The sequence below is a fragment of the Oryx dammah genome, unplaced genomic scaffold (genome assembly GCF_014754425.2).
Source record: "Oryx dammah isolate SB20612 unplaced genomic scaffold, SCBI_Odam_1.1 HiC_scaffold_9, whole genome shotgun sequence".
NCBI lineage: Eukaryota > Metazoa > Chordata > Mammalia > Artiodactyla > Bovidae > Oryx > Oryx dammah.
Genome location: NW_024070193.1, coordinates 5,674,462 through 5,691,979, shown reverse-complemented (window position 1 = coordinate 5,691,979; position 17,518 = coordinate 5,674,462). Strand labels below are relative to the sequence as shown.

General features: G+C 48.8%; 1 protein-coding gene and 1 pseudogene across 1 annotated transcript in view; one reads left to right on the top strand and one right to left on the bottom strand.

The window, feature by feature from the left end:
* Positions 1–17,518, top strand: part of SLC6A11 (solute carrier family 6 member 11) — a 123,825-nt gene that overhangs the window by 40,034 nt on the left and 66,273 nt on the right. The window lies entirely within an intron of this gene.
* LOC120868483 lies at positions 2,189–2,297 on the bottom strand (annotated as a pseudogene).

Sequence of the window (17,518 nt, the reverse complement as noted above, 5' to 3'; positions counted from 1 at the left end):
TACAAAGCGTTGGTGTTGTGAGGGTGGGCTGGGCAAGGCTGGCGTGCAGAGGGCAGGCTGCAGCTCTCTGTAGGAGACCGTGGCAGTGCCCACAGGTGAACCTTCCTCATTAGAGAAACCTCAGTTCTGCTATTAAGGCCTTTCCATCAATTGCATCAGCCTACCCAGGTCATGTAGAACAGTCTCTCTTACTTAAAGCCAACTGATTTTGGACTTTGATGCTGTCTATAAGACACCTTCAGAAAACTAAGATCATGGCATTCAGTCCCATCACTTCATGGCAAATAGATTGGGAAAGAGTAGAAGCAGTGACAGGCTTTATTTTCTTGGGCTCCAGAATCACTGCCGATGGTGACTGCAGCCACGAAATTAAAAGACACTTGCTCCTTGGAAGGAAAGCTATGACAAACCTAGACAGCGTATTAAAAAAACAGAGAAATCACTTTGCCAATCACAGTCCATATAGTCAAAGCTGTGGCTTTTCCAGGAGTCATGTACAGATGTGAAAGTTGGACCATAAAGAAGGCTGAGCGCTGAAGAATCTGTGCTTTCCAGTTAAGACTCTTGAGTCCCTTGGACTGCAAGGAGATCAAACCAGTCAATCCTAATGGAAATCAGTCCTGAATATTCACTGGAAGGACTGATGCTGAAGCTGAAGCGCCAATACTTTGGCCACGTGATGTGAAGAGGCAGCTCATTGGCAAAGACCCTGATGCTAGGAAAGATTAAAGTCAGGAGGAGAAGGAGGTGACAGAGAATGAGATGGTTGGATGGCATCACTGACTCAATGGACATGAGTTTGAGCAGACTCTGGGAAGGACAGGGTAGCCTGGTGTGTTGCAGTCCATGGGGTCACAAAGAATTGCATACGACTGAGCAACTGAACAACAAGCTCTTCCTTCCCTACCACCCTGCTTTCTCCTCTGCCTCCTCCAGGAAGCCTTCTGGGACCCCGCACCCCCATCCTTCTCAACCTCCTCTTCCCTTCACTGGTGACTCTCGCCCACAGCAGCTTCCAACTGTCCTGTGTTAGCCTCTCATTGTCTCGTGACTGCTGGGCTTGTGGGTCCAGAGACATTTCTTACCCCGTAGGGCAAATATTTATGAAACATTCCTGTGTACCATGTCCTGTGCCCAGGACCACAGATATCAACTCTAAACAAGTTTAGAGGCTGGGCGTGTAGGCAGAGAAGTAAACAGACAGTTACAAAATGTCCCTGTGCTGGAGATGAATGCGGCCCCAGGAGGCAGTGGGATCCAAGCTGGCTGGGGAGGTGCAGATGGTTATTAATTACCCAAAGGCAGAGGAGAAAGGAGATTCTAGGTCAAAGGGCCCAGGTACAAAGGCCAAAAAGCTAGCATACTCCCCCTCCCTATTTTCCTCTTTCCCTCCTCCTTCCTCCTCGTATATGTTGGCAGAGCATCCATTGCACAATGGGCTGTTTAGTTGCTCAGTTGTGTCCGACTCTTTGCAACCCCTTGGACAATTACAGTCCGTGGGATTTCCCAGGCAAGAATATCGGAGTGGGTTGCCATTTCCTTCTCCAGGGGATCTTCCCAACCCAGGGGTTAAACTTGCTGCCCCCGCACTGGCAGGCAGATTCATTACCGCTGAGCCACCTGGGAAACCCTGCATGACCAGGGCCCTTGTGCCTTTTTCTGTGTCCAGGGTAACCCGCATGGTAGGTACTGGGAACCATCACTTGTTGATTCAGTCAGCAAACAAATGTGTGCTTGCTCGTCACGTGGTAGGACCTGTTTGATTGAGGTAAAAGTTCTGAAGCCTTTCCTGGCAGTCACACAACCAAGCTTTCTCCCCTGACCTCCCCTGTGGGTAAAGAAACTGCAAAAGGAAAACCCGTCTTGGGGGAGAGGGGTGGAAAATGGAGCAGGGTGAATGGAGTGTGCGCGGTCCGGCTGCAGCTGTAGGTGCGAGACCCTCTGTGGGGACGAGGCGCAGATGAAGGGCAGTTGCAGGTGGGGAGGGGTGCAGGGAGATGGGCAGGGGCCACAGAAGCTGAAGAGTCACACGGCCCAGGTTCTAAACGCAGATCCTCCCCCCAGCTAAGCAGATGACTTTGACTTTACAGAGCGCCAACCATGCGCCTGACGTGGGGCTCAGTGCTTCTGTTCATTGTCTAAGTTAACCCTCCAGCCGATGGACAGGGGAGTATCAGCAAGTCCACTTTAAAAGTGAAGTCCTGGAGGGCTAAGTGATGTGCTCGGATAGGTCACATGGCTAGTGGAGACAAGATCTGATCCTACACTTGATCTTAGCCAAAAGGCCGAGAAGCAGTCGGAGACAAGATTTGAACCCAGAGGGTCGCAGAGTCAGACACAACTGAGCGATAAAGCATGCACACCACCTAGGTGGCTCCCCAGCCGGTGATCTTCCCAGCGGTAAATGCAGAGCCTTCAGTAAGTGAGCCTCCACCCGCCCGCCAGCCTGAGTGCGCACCACTCGCCCAGCGCTGTTGGTGGGGGCCGGGCAGGTGGGGCCGGGGATGTGGGGCAGGGCGAGCAGAGCCAGGTGGACAGAGTTTGCGTCATGGCCCTGCCTCCAGCGTGACCTCGGGTGTGTGCCTTTCTTTGCCTTGGAGCTGCTTCCTCGGCCTTCACCACAGGGTCGTCAGTGCACACATCTCATTGGGTTGCTCTAGACCTTGAATGAGGTGATGCCTGTACGTTACCTGCTTGTCCCACAGTAAACACACAAATTGCAATTGTTTTTATTTTATGGCTGAGATTTCTGTAAACCCATGCTCCAACTTCAAAGAGTTTTCAGTCTAGTGCGGCAGTAAGACTGGATTCATTCACTTGAAGATAATAACAGGATTTTGTAGTACAGATCACAGGGCCCCCAACCTCTAGGCCACTGAATGGTACCTCCTGTCAGAACAGTGGCAAAATTAGAAGTAAAGTGCACAATAAATGTAATACGCTTGAATCATCCTGAAACCATCCCCCATCCCCGCCCTGGTCCATGGGAAAACTGTCTTCCATGAAACCAATCCCTGGTGCCGGAAAAGTTGGGGACCACTGGATAGATGATGGCCCAGTCACTGCTGGGATGGAGTTTCAATAAGGAAGTTGCTATGGACCACAGCATTCTGGAAGGACCTCCTGGGAGGAGGTGTGAGCGGCACGTTGAAAGACAGCCATGTGGAGGGCAGGGCTGTGCCTTCCCGGGGTACGGAGACAGGGCATCAGGGGTGGCCGTGGAGGCTGGGAGGTGATAGGCTGGGCCGGGCTCCAGGGTTGGGCTAGACTAGGTCCTGTGGGCAGTGGGGAGCCACTGAGAGTCTTCTGCATGCTTGTGTGCTCAGTCACTCAGTCGTGGCCGACTCTGAGACCCTGTGGACTGTGTAGCCCACCAGGCTCCTCTGCCCATGGGACTCTGTCCAGTATTCTCTAGGCAAGAATACTGGAGGGGGTAGCCATTTCCCTCCTTTAGGGGATCTTCCTGGCCCAGGAATCAAACCCGTGTTTCCCACATCTCCTGCATTGCAGGCAGATTCTTTACTGCTGAGCAACTGGGGAAGCCCTTGAGAGTTCTTGAGCAGGGGTGTATTGGAGGGTAGAGGGATCACCAATAGGCCCTTACATTGCTATCTGTGCTGGGCAGCATCTCTCTTCCTTCCTGATTGACAGCAACTCTCCCCCAATGGATAATAAACAAGACCTCCCCCCAACCTAGTGAGAACATAGCAGCAGATGGTAACTCACTCTGCAAAAGCCAGGCATGACCGTGGTCCTGAATCACAACCATGCTATGTCACAGTTTGACTGGCCCAGTACTCTGGTGGTTATCATATCAAAACCAGGAAGCCAGTGCTAACTCCATGCCCGCCCTGGCACCACGGCCTTCATGAGCCCTGTTGATAGACCCAGTACCCCTGTTGATGTTGAGGTTTGTAATACTGCCTCCTTACCACCTGGAAATGCAGATTGTCAATAACCTAGCAGCCCAGGTTAAGTCCAAGAAAATCTATAGAATACCCCCTTTATATTTTAAAGGACGAGCAGAAAGGAAGCAACATATACTAAAACAACATGTGTTTCGACATGTAAATGCTCAGGTACAAACATGCCAGACTCAACAGGGGCGGGCACCACCCCGGTGTGACTGCATTCGACTATGAGATGGGAGAGCCGAGATTCCACTGAATGTTGTTGGTTCTTTTCCTCTGCAGTTTACATCTTGAAATAAGAGCTGAGCAATACATGATGATAGAGTCGCCATGAATGCCACAACCACAAGCATGGACTGATAGGAAGAGGTGGCACTGGCACTTGGGTTCCACCAGGGGCATTGCCAGCAGTGACATGATTTTCTCAAGTGATGGATAACATTTGGTAAAGCACTGAATTAAAGAGAGCACAGTCCACTTTCCATTCATATGGTAAATTGCATTTCTGGAATATTCAGTTTCTATTAAAATGAGGTGAAAATGCTTTGAGGTTATATATAAAACGGAGTTAGATTCTAGGCTTAATAATTATAAGCAGGACTTCTCTGGCGGGCCAGTGGTTAAGACTCCGAGTTTCCAATGCAGTGGGGTGCAGGTTTGACCCCTAGATGAGGGACTGAGATCCCACATGCTGTGTGGCATGGCCAAAAAAATATTGTAAGCTACACACATGAGTGTCTGGTGGCACATTTGGAAATCCTGAGAAATAGGGCAGCACTGTTGTGGGGGACTGTGCCCATGCATGTAGGATTGCCGGCTTACCTTGGTCATTAAACGCTGACCCTCAGTCTTTATGGCCACCTAAAATAGCCCTTGGGCTTCCCCGATGGCTTGGCAGGTAAAGAATCCACCTCCAATACAGGAGATGCAAGAGATTCAGTTTCTGTCCCTCTTCAGTGGGGAAGATCCCCTGGAGGAGGGCATGGCAACCCACTCCACTATTCTTGCCTGGAGAATCCCACAGACAGAAGGGCCTGGTGGGCTACACTCCATGGGATCACCAAGAGTCGGACACGACTGAAGCAACTGAGCATGCATGCTAAACAGCCTTATATGTCCCCTGGTGGCCCTTTAGAGGACAATACTGCCTTTGCAGCAACTGCCAACTTATATTAAATGCTTTAAGCTTCACAACCACCCTATGAAGTCGATGTTTTCATTCCCACTTCCTGGATGCGCACACTGAGGCTTGAAGAAGTGCCGAAACCTGCTCAAGGCCCCAGAGCTGGGACCAGAACCATCTCTATTTTTCTACCTCACCAGAGCATTTATTACCGAGTTCGTGTTTTGTGGGACCATGTGCCCTAGGATTACTTCAGCATGCATTTATTAAACACCTACTGGATTACAGGCACCCTGGTGAGTCCTGGAGACAGAGAGGCAAATATCTAAGATGTGGTCCCTGTGGACAATGTGGGCTGGTACAGAGAGTGGATGGGATGAGGGTTGTGGCTCAGGAGAGGAACAGAGAGCAGTTCAGAGTGGCCAGTGCACAGGCCTTGAAAGGGGACAGAGAGAAACAGGCTGGAGTGGCAGGGAGGGGTGGCTTAGGAAGGGCTTGTAGGCAAGCCTCATAATAAGATGAAAGTGGTGGAATGCCACAAAGGGCTTGACATAGAGGGGGTGTCAAGGCCAGGATTTCTTTGTAGAAAGACCACTGTGGTTGCAGCGTGGGGAGCGGGTACACAGGGGCCAAGGTTGGATTCCACATAATGGTCATTCGGGAGAAGGTGGTGGCAGCTTTGAGGAGAGAAGAGGGTGGTTTGGGAAATACGCAAGCGTGAGAATCCATCCATCCACTCCTGGTATCTGAATGAAGAGGGCATAGGGGGCTGGAGAGGCCCAGGCTGCTTCCTGGCTTGGGTGGTTGTGCTTGGTGGTGCCATTGGTGGGTCAGGATAGTGTCAGAGCGGGGAGAGCTGTGGCTAGAGTTGGGGGAGATGTGCCTCTCTTTGGGGACCCATTAGGTTTGTGATGCCTCTGAGGCTGCAAGTAGGGATGTCTGGGTGGTGGATGGGAAGCCTGGAGCACTGCAGAGAGAGGGATGTGGAGGGGAGTCATCAGCTTTCATGTTTGAATTTCTTTACCTGCGACCCAGAATGCTTCAGGAAGCCCCCGAACCCCTTGGAATTGTGTAAAAATGATGGGGTCATGAGAATAAGTACATTTTGCTAGGGTGTGAGTCCGTAGCTATCATCTGATTTTTGAAAGGGCCTGTGTCCCCCAAAAGATGAGAAACTTCTTACATGCCGTATTTCACCTGATCTGGGTGGCACCATATGGTCACTCAGCCATGTCCAACTCTTTGTGACCCCACAGACTGTAGCCCGCCAGGCCCTTCTGTCCACGGAATTCTCCAGCCCAGAGTACTGGAGTGAGTTGCCATGCTGTTGTTCTCCAGGGGATCTTCCCAACCCAGTGATCAAACTCGAGTTTCCCACCTTGCAGACAGATTCTTTACAGTCTGAGCCTCCAGGGAACCCCCGAGAATGCTGGCGTGGGTAGCCACTGCCTTCTCCGGGGGATCTTCCTGATCCAGGGATCAAGCCCAGGTTTCCTACCCTGCAGGCAGATTCTTTAGCTGCATCTGAGCCGCCAGGGAAGCCCATCTTATATACCAGTAGGCACCTAATGTGTCCAGTTAAGAAGAATGAACATCAGAAGCAGAAGCACTACTAGTTAGTCTGCTCTACATTGTCTTGACCTTGGTTCCTCCCTGTGACATGTGAGATACCACACCAGACTCCTGTTGCTTTGAAGATTCTTTATCCGTCCTAAAGAAATCGGCAGGTTCTCCAGTCTGCAGGTGTGTTGTTTGAGGTGCCATAGTAATCAGTTTGCATGTGCCGCAGTAACAGTGTGATCCAGCTTCATCTGCTGGTGGGTATCTTCTCAGATTCATAAAGTACTTGGTTGTTTCTTTGCAAGAAAATGTGTGATCGTTTCTCTATAATGATTTATATTTGCTTCACAGTATCAACTTTCACCCCTGTCTCTGAAACACAGTGTGATCTTTTTAAAAAAGACATTGTAAACCTTCAAACACCAATTGATTTAAATTGATTTAAAATATTTTAGCCCAGCGAGCCTGTAACTCAACCAAAGTGGTGAAAATAGGATCAGCTCTGACCTCAGTCCCTTCTACTCAGAGGGGTGGCATCCTGATTTCAGAGATAATAAGGTGAATAGTGCTAAATGCATGCATCTTAGAGCTGATGGAATTAGAGCTCTGGGAACAGGTGGGATACCTAGGGAAAGAATTCAAGAGAAGGATGAAGGGTAAGGTCCATATAGTCAAAGCATGGTTTTTTCAGTAGTCATATATGGATGTGAGAGTTGGACCATAAAGAAGGCTGAGCACTGAAGAACTGATGTTTTCCAGTTGTGGTGCTGGAGAAGACTCTTGAGAATCCCTTGGACTGCAAGGAGATCCAACCAGTCCATCCTAAAGGAAATCAACCCTGAATATTCATTAGAAGGACTGATGCTGAAGCTGAAGCTCCGATACTTTGGCCACCTGATGCGAAGAGCCAACTCAGCAGAAAAGATACTGATGCTGGGAAAGATTGAAGGCAGGAGGAGAAGGGGGTGACAGAGGATGAGATGGGTTGGATGGCATCACTGAATCAAAGGACATGAGTTTGAGCAAACTCTCGGAGATAGTGAAAGACAGAGAAGCCTGGCATGCTGCAGTCCATGGGTCGCAAAGAGTTGAACACAACTTAGCAACTGAATAACAGCAAAAGATATGGGACTTTAGGAGCTGAGAGATGGAAGTAGAGGAGGGCTAGAAGGGGGGCCTGGAGGGGAGCAGGAGAGGGAGGGCCCCCTGAAGCTGGCCACGCCTGCAGAGGGCTATGAAGGGCTGCAGGGCAGTGGACCCCAACTGTGTATCTCTCTCCCTTTCAAAGGCTTTATTCATTTGAATTCAGAAGCAGACTCAAAGAGGATGCAGTGAGGTCGTCATGTAGGTGACACTGTTATCCAAGAAAGAGACACAGAGGGAGGAACAGATTAGGGGAGAAAGTGACAGTTTTGATTTTGAGCATGTGAGATTGTAGATAGGAAATCCAAGTGGATGTACAGAAAAGGGAGTTGAAAATATGGGTCTTAAACTCAAGAGATACCACTGGGCTGGTGAGAGACAGTGAAGACCATCTGTGCATCAGTGGTTCCGAAAACCATGTGTGTGTGCTGAGTCACTTCAGTCGTGTCTGATTCTTTGCAACTCTGTGGACTGTAGCCCACCAGGCTCCTCTGTCCATGGGGATTCTCCAGGCAAGAATCCTGGAGTGGGTTGCCATGCCATGCCCTCCTCCAGGGCATCTTCCCAACCCAGGGGTCAAACCCACGTCTCCTGCATCTCCTGGATTGCGGGCGGATTCTTCACCACTGAGCTACTGGGGAAGCCCTCCATAAGAATAGGTAAGAAAAGCCACGGGAGCGTGTAGAGAAAGAACAGATGTGAGAGGAGGCCGGTCTTCCGGGAAGCAGCTTAGAAATCTGCAGGCACAGCAGGCAGCCGCCAGAACAAGTAGAGGGCAGGGCTCGTTCCCCATGTACCTTTGCATCCACTGTGCCCACTGCAGTGTCTGGCACATAACAGATGCTGCTGATCAAAACTGGCCGACTGGTTGATTAGCTGATGGAAAGAATGTGTGAGAAGATGAACCTGTAAATGACTTTTAAAAAATCACAAGGAAAGGAAGCAGGAAAGCAGAAGCTTTCTAATGGGGATGAGTGTTTAAGCTGGGAACTGGGAGAAAGACAAAGGCTAAGAAGCTATTAGACTTGACTTAATGGGGGCCTCTGGTGTCCTTGGGGGTGGCCCCTGGGCGGAGAGGTGGGAGATAAGGCACCTGAGGCAAGAACAGGAAGCGACATAGATTGTTCTTTTAACAAATGAAGTTGTTTTGGAAGGAGCATGTTATGGCTACTGCAGGTGGTCTGGGAGGGACCTGTGTTGCTCAGGACGCCTGAAGAAGGGCCCAGGAGAGTCCCCAGTAAGTGGCCTGTGGGATAGACGGGAGGCAGTCTGTCTCAGTGAACAGGTGATGTTTAAAGGATGCAGGCAGCATCTTGCCTTTCTGGCTAAGACACAGCCCCCAAGCATGGATGCTCTTCTCTCCCCTCCATCACCAAGAGCGTGTTGGATATTGGAGGAAGAGGACACAGAGTGGTATTTCTGGCCCAACAGCCTCCTTGCACCTGTAGAGCCCTGCCTGGGATTTAAGGGTTTGTTTTCATGGTGCCCTTGGTCGCCATGGTGACAGCAGCCTTCCAGTCCAAGGGAGATGGATAATGTTTAAATCATTATTAGCCAAGGTATCAATGTGTTTTCCAGGCAGTAAATAATAGCTCCTAATGCTGGTGGAAGCTTGGCTGGGCACTGCATGGACTATTTATGTCATTTGGACACTTCTGGGGATTTGTTTTCATTTTTGTGGTCTTCACGGTGGAGCTATGTAAAAATCAATAGCATTGACTCTCTCACTAATCTTAATTCACCGTGAAATAGGCTTAACACCAGATTCCCCGTCCAGTGATTTTTCTTTTTTAGATGTCCTGTGGACAAGGACTTGAACTGGGCTCAGCCGTCTTCATGCATGTCGTTGTTCTTCAAGTCTCTTGTCTGCTCCAGGCCCAGCTTCCCTGTCCCTGTGCAGATCTTGTTTCTTTCTTAGAGGTGCAGTTCTTCCTAGGCTGAAGCTCCCTGGGTGCTCACTCTTCTTGCTGTGAGGACTTTACTCACAGGGCGCATTGTAGGTCCAGAGTCCTTGGAGCAACAGGACAGCCCATTCCCCGTTCAAAGCCCAGCTCCAGGGGGGCCCCCCTAGGAACAGCACTGCCACCTGAGTCGCCTCCACGTGTCCCTAAGCTCCCATTACCATCCACCGAATGGTCTGTTGTCACGACTGTCACTGTCTGGGGCTGGCCCATTCACCAGCGTAATCTCTGAGGCCAGCCCAGCAGCTGGCCCCAGAGGGGGCTTACAAAACAGCTGGTGAATTGAACTGGACAGGGAGCCCTTCACACTCAGATGGAGAGGCTCGGGCAAGAACAGAGCCTGTTTGCACCAAAAGCTGATTGTAGACTCATGGGAGTATGTCCTGTTCCGTTCATTCTTGCTGGGTTATTGGGGTTTGAGTGTGCTCATTCACCAGCTGTTTATAGCCTTCATGGGCCTCTGCGAGAAGCAGTCAGAACCAGAGAGATACGGCTCAGTACGGGAGAGGCAGGCGCAGGAGAGGGCAGAGTGAGAAAAGAGCTCAGTAGAGAGAGGAGGCTCTGAGAGGTGTTGACTAAGGCCCACTGTGCCTGCTGCGGTGGAGATGCTAGTTCCTGAGGGAGGTGGGAACTCAACCACGTTCCATGGACTTGAGAACCTGCTTTATTATTGTTCCCACTTCACAGAGGAGAATATCAAGCCCTTGAAATGCAGAGCTTGCCCCGGATCAGTCACAGATGTAGACAGTGCCAGAAGTTAGGTTTTTGTACTTAGTTTTCCCAGAAAAGTGAAAGTGTTAGTCACGCAATTGTATCCATTTCTTTCCAACCCCATGGACTCTAACCCGCCAGGCTTCTCTGTCCGTGGGGTTCTCCAGGTAAGAATACTGGAGTAGGTAGTCATTCCCTTCTCCGGAGGCTCTTCCCGACCCAGGGGTTGGACCTGGGACTCCTGCATCGTAGTAGCGTTTTTCCCATCTGAGCCACCAGGGAATTTACCGTGTGGGGGACGCCCTGATCCCATACCTGTGTGCCATGTCAGCCAGTGTGCTGCAGACTGGGGAAGGCGCCTTGTCTTCCTGCCTGGGTGGCTTCATGCTGAGTCCTGGAAGACACAGTCACTGAACTGGCCTTGAAGGCTGGCAAGGTTTTGATGAGTTCAGAAGGCGGACAGGGCCTTCCGGGTAAAGGGAATGGCAGAAGGAGAGGCTTCCATGTCGGGAAGTGCAGGATTTGCTCAGGGAGCACCGGGAGGTCTGGTGTGAGAGGAGGCTGCACTTGAACTCCCCTTGGGTCTAGGCAGTGGCTGAGTGTCAGGCTTTGGAGGTGGGTGGATCTCAACTTGAATCCTTCCTTTTTCTAGCTGGGCAACTGTAGGCCAAATACTCAACTTTGCGTGCCTCCATTTCCACCTCTGTAATGATGATACTAGTTTCCATCTTTGAGAATAAGCAATGCCTGTAGTTGTCATTCAGTCGCTCAGTCATGTCCAGCTCTTTGCGACGCCATGAACTGCAACACTCCAGGCTTCCCTACCCTTCATTATCTCCCAAAGTTTGCTTCTATTCATGTCCATTGAGTCAGTGATGCTATCTAACCATCCCATCCTCTGCAACCCCCTTCTCTTTTTGCCTTCAGTCTTTCCCAGCCTAAGGGTCTTTTCCAGTGAGTTGGCTCATTGCATTAGGTGGCCAATGTATTGGAGCTTCAGTATCAGTCCAGTGAATATTCAGGGTTGATTTCCTTTAGGATGGACTGGTTTGATCTTGCAGTCCAAGGGACTCTCAAGAGCCTTCTCCAGCATCACAGTTCAAAAGCATCAATTCTTCAGCATTCAGCCTTCTCTGTGGTCCAGCTCTCAGACCCATACATGACTACTAGAAAAACTGTAGCTTTGACCATATAGGCCTTCACTGGCAAAATGATGTCTCTATGTTTTAATACACTGTCTATGTTTGTCACAACTTTCTTTCCAAGGAGCGAGCATCTTTTAATTTTATGGCTGTAGTCATCATCTGCAGTGATTTTAAAGTCCAAAAAAATAAAATCTGTCACTGCTTCCACTTTTCCCCCCATCTATTTGCCATGAAGTGATGGGACTGGATGCTATAATCTTAGTTTTTTAAATGTTGTGTTTTACTTTTCCCCTCTCCTCTTTCACCATCGAGGTTCTTTAGTTCCTCTTCATTTCCTGACATTAGAATGTAGAGCCAACAGAAATTATTTTTCCCATCATTGTGTTTTCACTCGATGTCTCCTGATCTTCCATTTGTCCCCAGCCAGCACTTTCCCACTTGAGCCCTCTGCTTTCAACCAGGATGTCCCTGACTACACAATAATAAAGCCGTGGAATCTCAAGGTCAGAATAGGCCATGAGTGAAGGTGATCTTTTTGGTCCCAACCATCAGCCAGAAGTAAGAGTAACACTATTCACTGGTCTCCTAAGATGTTGGGTTTCTTGCCCACAATATCCCAACCCTGAAGATGACATTAGATGTTGAGTGAATCCTTCTGTCTTGACCTCACCAGGGCTGGGAGTGGCATTTTGGGGTCAGTATCTGAGAAGTCTCTGCAAGTTTCTCACCATAAGCTGCACCCAAGCAGCTTGGCTGCAGAGAACATCACGTTTCCTCATGGAAATATTGCTATACTGCTAAAGGACTGTTGGGCTTCCCTGGAGACTCAGTGGTCAAGCATCTGCCTGCGATGCAGGAGACTCTCGTTCAATCCCTGGGTTAGGAAGATCCCCTGGAGCAGAAAATGGCAACCCACTCCAGTATCCTTGCCTGGGAAATTGCATGGACAGAGGAGCCTGGTGGGCTACAGGCCATGGCGTCATAAAGAGTCAGACATGACTAAGCGACTAAAGCACCACTCCCAAAAGACTGTTACCTCCTTGAATAGTGAATACCTTCATTCTTTTCTTTTTAAGACATTATTTCCTGTACCTATTTAGAATGTGGTTACGTGAAGCAGAGGGAATGCTGTATTTCTTCATTTACTGTTTCTGATAGACTGGTCTAAGAACATCTCTGAAACTGGTAAAGAGGAGAGGTGTGTCTCTGATGACTGCTGTTTTCCGATTCTCATCCCCCTGACATCTTGTTCCTGGAGATCGATAGCATCTTAGTGGCGGTTCTGCCAGACTGTTTGGCACCTGCTATAGCGTTCTCTCATGGGAATTCAGGTAGTACTCTCTCAGAATCCCAATCTGGGAAAAGTCTGTTGGTGTTCAAAGCAGTGGTTCTCATAGGATTGAATGTTCAATACTGTGCTTTCCAACCATATGGGATGTGCAGATATACCCCAGAGACAGAGGCAAGCATAGCTGGAAGGAAGGGGATGGGGGCTAGGCTACCACAGCGTTACCCAGTCTGGGGTAGCTGATAATGAGATGCTGCCCAGAGTCAGGCAGGATGGACCCTTGAGGTTAAAGGACAGACAGAGGAGCACAAAGAAGTTGAAAGCAGGATGGTATCGTGTGGCCAGGTGTGAGGCAGAGAGCCCAGCACATGTGGTGGAGAAGGCAGACTTCTGATCACTGACTGACAGCTCTGTTCTGTTTAGTTCAGTCGCTCAGTCATGTCCAACAATTTGCAACCCCATGACTGCAGTATCCCAGGGTTCCCTGTTCATCACCAATTCCCAGAGCTTGCTCAAACTCATGTCCATCAAGTCCGTGATGCCATCCAACCATCTCATCCTCTGTTGTCCCCTTCTCCTCCTGCCTTCAGTCTTTCCCAGTATCAGGGTCTTTTCCAATAAGTCATTTCTTCACAACAGGTGGCCAAAGTATTGGAGCTTCAGCATCAGCCCTTCCAATGAATATTCAGCACTGATTTCCTTTAGGATTGACTGGTTGGATCTCCCTGCAGTCCAAGGGATTATCAAGAGTCTTCTCCAATACCGCAGTTCAAAAACTTCAATTCTTCGGTGCTCAGCTTTCTTAATAGTCCAACTCTCACATCCATACATGACTACTGGGAAAAAAATCATAGCTTTGACTAGACAGACCTTTGTTGGCAAAGTAATGTCTCTGCTTTATATTATGCTGTCTAGGTTGGTCATGGCTTTTCTTCCAAGGAGCAAGCATCTTTTAATTTCATGGCTGTAGTAGCCATCTGCAGTGATTTTGGAGCCCAAGAAAATAAAGTTTGTCACTATTTCTATTTTTCCCCATTTTGGGGGACCAGATACCATGGTCTTCATTTTTTGATTGTTGAGTTTTAAGCCAGCTTTTTCACTTTCCTTTTTCACTTTCATCAAGAGGCTCTTTAGTTCCTCTTAGCTTTCTGCCATAAGGGTGGTGTCATCTGCATATCTGAGGTTATTGCTGTTTCTCCTGGCAATCTTGATTCCAGCTTGTGCTTCATCCAGCCTGACATTTTGCATGATGTACTCTGCATATAAGTTAAATATTCAGAATGACAATATACAGCCTTGACATATTCCTTTCCCAATTTGGAACCAGTCTGTTGTTCCAGGTCTGGTTCTAACTGCTGCTTCCTGACCTGCATATAGATTTCTCAGGAGGCAGGTCAGGTGGTCTGGTATTCCCATGTCTTGAAGAATTTTCCACAGTATGTTGTGATCCACACAGTCAAAGGCTTTGCCGTGATCATTAAAGCAGAAGTAGATGTTTTTCTGGAACTCTCACTTTTTCGATGATCCAATGGATGTTGGCAATTTGATCTCTGGTTCCTTTGCCATTTCTAAATCCAGCTTGAACATCTGGAAGTTCTCAGTTCATGTGCTGTTGAAGCCTGGCTTGGAGAATTTTGAGCATTATTTTGCTAGCATGTGAGACGAGTGCAGTTGTGCGGTAATGAACATTCTTTGGCATTGCCTTTCTTGGGGATGGAATGAAAACTGACCTTTTCAAGTCCTGTGGCCACTGCTAAGCTTACCAAGTTTGCTGGCATATTGAGTGCAGCACCTTCACAGCATCTTTCAGGATTTGAAACAGCTCAGCTGGAATTCCATCACCTCCACTAGCTTTGTTCATTGTGATGCTTCCTAAGGCCCACTTGACTTCAGACTCCAGGATGTCTGGCTCTAGGTGAGTGATCACACCATTGTGGTTATCTGAGTCATTAAAATCTTTTTTGTACAGTTCTTCCGTGTATTCTTGCCACCTCTTCTTAATATCTTCTGCTTCTGTTAGGTCCAGACCATTTCTGTCCTTTATTGTGCCCACCTTTGCATGAAATGCTCCCTTGGTATCTCTAATTTTCTTGAAGAAACCTCTAGTCTTTCCCATTCTATTGTTTTCATCTATTTCTTTGCATTGATCACTGAGGAAGGTTTTCTTATCTCTTCTTGCTCTGTGACTGGGAACAAAGCAGTTCTCTCTCAAGCGGTCTGTTTTTTCTTCATCTACGAAATGAGGATAGAACTTATTCAAGTGGTATGCAGATCAGTTAGTGATCTTTTGTGACATATCTCAGGCACCGGGTCGGTGCTCAGTCAACCTCAGGGTCTCCCAAGCTGCAGGTAGCTGGCTTGAGGAAGGTTCAGCCCAAGTCAGAATCAGGACCCCGGAGAGCTCCCAGGAATCCTCCTGGTCCTTTGAAAAGGATTGCGTTCTAGAAAACACTGTAGTTGCTAGGATAGACCTCAGCGATATCTGTCTTTCTCAGGGATGTGGGAAGGGCTCTTTCTCCTGGTGGTCCGTAGGTTGATTTTGGTGATGCATGAACCTGGATTAAAGAACATCACATCATGCCCATGTGTCTTAAGGCAAAAGGTGCAGTAGGCTTTTTAGCTATTTTAGTCACTCTCTGACACTTGCTACTCTTGCTTTTGAACTGAGAACACAGCGCAGACTCAGAGCCTTTGGCTAGAATTTAATCACATTTTATCTTCATTGCATTTATTTTTGCTTTTACCGTCTGTTTGTGGTAAGAGATAAAGATTTTCAGTTTATGGTAAAAAAAAAATCACAGTTTTCTTATTGTATACTATTTATTTAATGCAAGAGAGCATATTGATGTATAGAAGATACTAAGAAAATAAAGATGACACATGTATATAGCAAAAAAAAAAAAAATGGGGAAGATGGTAAGAGTGATTGCACTTTAGATTAGTTTACCCTTGCCTCATTGTCCATGGTAAAATGCCGGCCCAGAGAGGGTGTGTAACTCGCCTATACTGCCCTGCAAATTGTGTCTTCTGACCCTGTGGTCTTGGGTCCCTGCCTCTATACCACCCTTCCAGTTCAGTGCCTTTTGATTGATGCTTCTAGCTGACTCCATAGAAGAGACAGCCCTTCTGAACTTTCACGGCATTCTCAGCGATTACACAGTTCCCTCCCCATCCTGAAATAAATAGCAGTGTCCTGGAAGTAGGGAGAAAACACCCCTCGATTCCAGTATTGGAATGCAAATGAGCAATTAGAGTCAATTAAAACAGGATACAGTATAATTACCACCAATTGTGCTAACCTTTATATTCAGTAGGACTTGACCTGCTGAAAGGAAATTAAACAATAGTTTAAAAAAATAATAATAACCTCTTTCTTAACCCAAGGGTGTGCTTTGGTCAGGAATCTCCTTTCAGAGGCCCAAGTGGTCACAGCTGAGAGCGCCCCCACCACTCCCACCTCTCCGAGTCCGCACCACTACTGACAGCGGCCAGGAACTGGCCAGCCGAAATAGTACCTTGTCAGTGACCTTATTTTTGTCTGTAACCAGATCCTGTATCATTTAGCATAATGCCTGAGCCCTGCTTGGCTCTTCCAGACGGATCCTAGGGCCTCAGGCACAGTGAAACTGAACTCTGCACCTGAACGTCTTAGCCCTCCGTCATTGAACTGGTCCATCTTTTAAAGCCACGTTTACTGTGGTTTCCTTATTGTGTGTGTGTGTGTGCGTGTGTGCGCGCTTAGTTGCTCAGTCAGTCGTATGTGACTCTTTGAGACCCTATGGCCTGTAGCCTGCCAGGCTCCTCTGTCCATGGGATTCTCCAGGCAAGAATACTGGAATGGATTGCCATGGCTTCCTCCAGGGAATCTTCCAGACCCAGGAACTGAACCCTTATCTACTGTGTCTCCTGCGTTGCAGGCAGATTCTTTACCTGCTCAGCTGTCAGGGAAGCCATGAACGCTCCTTAAAATCCGATGCAATTTTCTGAACCCCATTTTATGTGGATCTGGCATTTCCAGTGGACAAAGCACAGGAGCTGTTCTGAAGACCTACATCTAATCTCAGGGTTCAGATATCAGCCTGCTGATTTGTCTTTCTCACAGATGTTTTTTTGAGCTCGTTTTGTGAAACATAGGCTGGCCTGGGCACTGTGGGTACAGCAGGGAAAGGAAAAGATGAAACTCCCCTGTTTTTGTGGAACTTGCGTTTTAGAAATCTTAAACTGACATGACAGTAAGTTAAACAGCTGACAGAGAAGAACTCTAGTGCTGGGGGGATGCAGGCGTGAGCGGGGGTGGATGTGGGTGGGTGGGGGTTGGGGAGGACAGGGCACACCACATGGTTTCTAGTGAATTGGGCAGCCCCTGACGTGAGACCAAGGAACTTCAAACCCACTGCTGGGGCCACCCTGCCTAACGTGGACAGTAATGGGACCAGGACATCACAGCTGGAAGGCAGGGCCCCTGCCTTTGAGGGGCCCTCAGAGCCGTGGGGAGTCGGGCATACCCAGGACTGACGCCGTGGGTGGCCCAGGAGCTGGGGGTGGACGTTCGGACAAAGGGAGGCATGAAAAGGCAGGGAGGCCTGCAGGAGGCCTGGCCTGCGCCCCAGCAGCGAGGGGCCTGGCACAGCTGAGAGCAGAGTGGCTGGGGGTGGGGGTGGGGTTGCAGTGGAGAC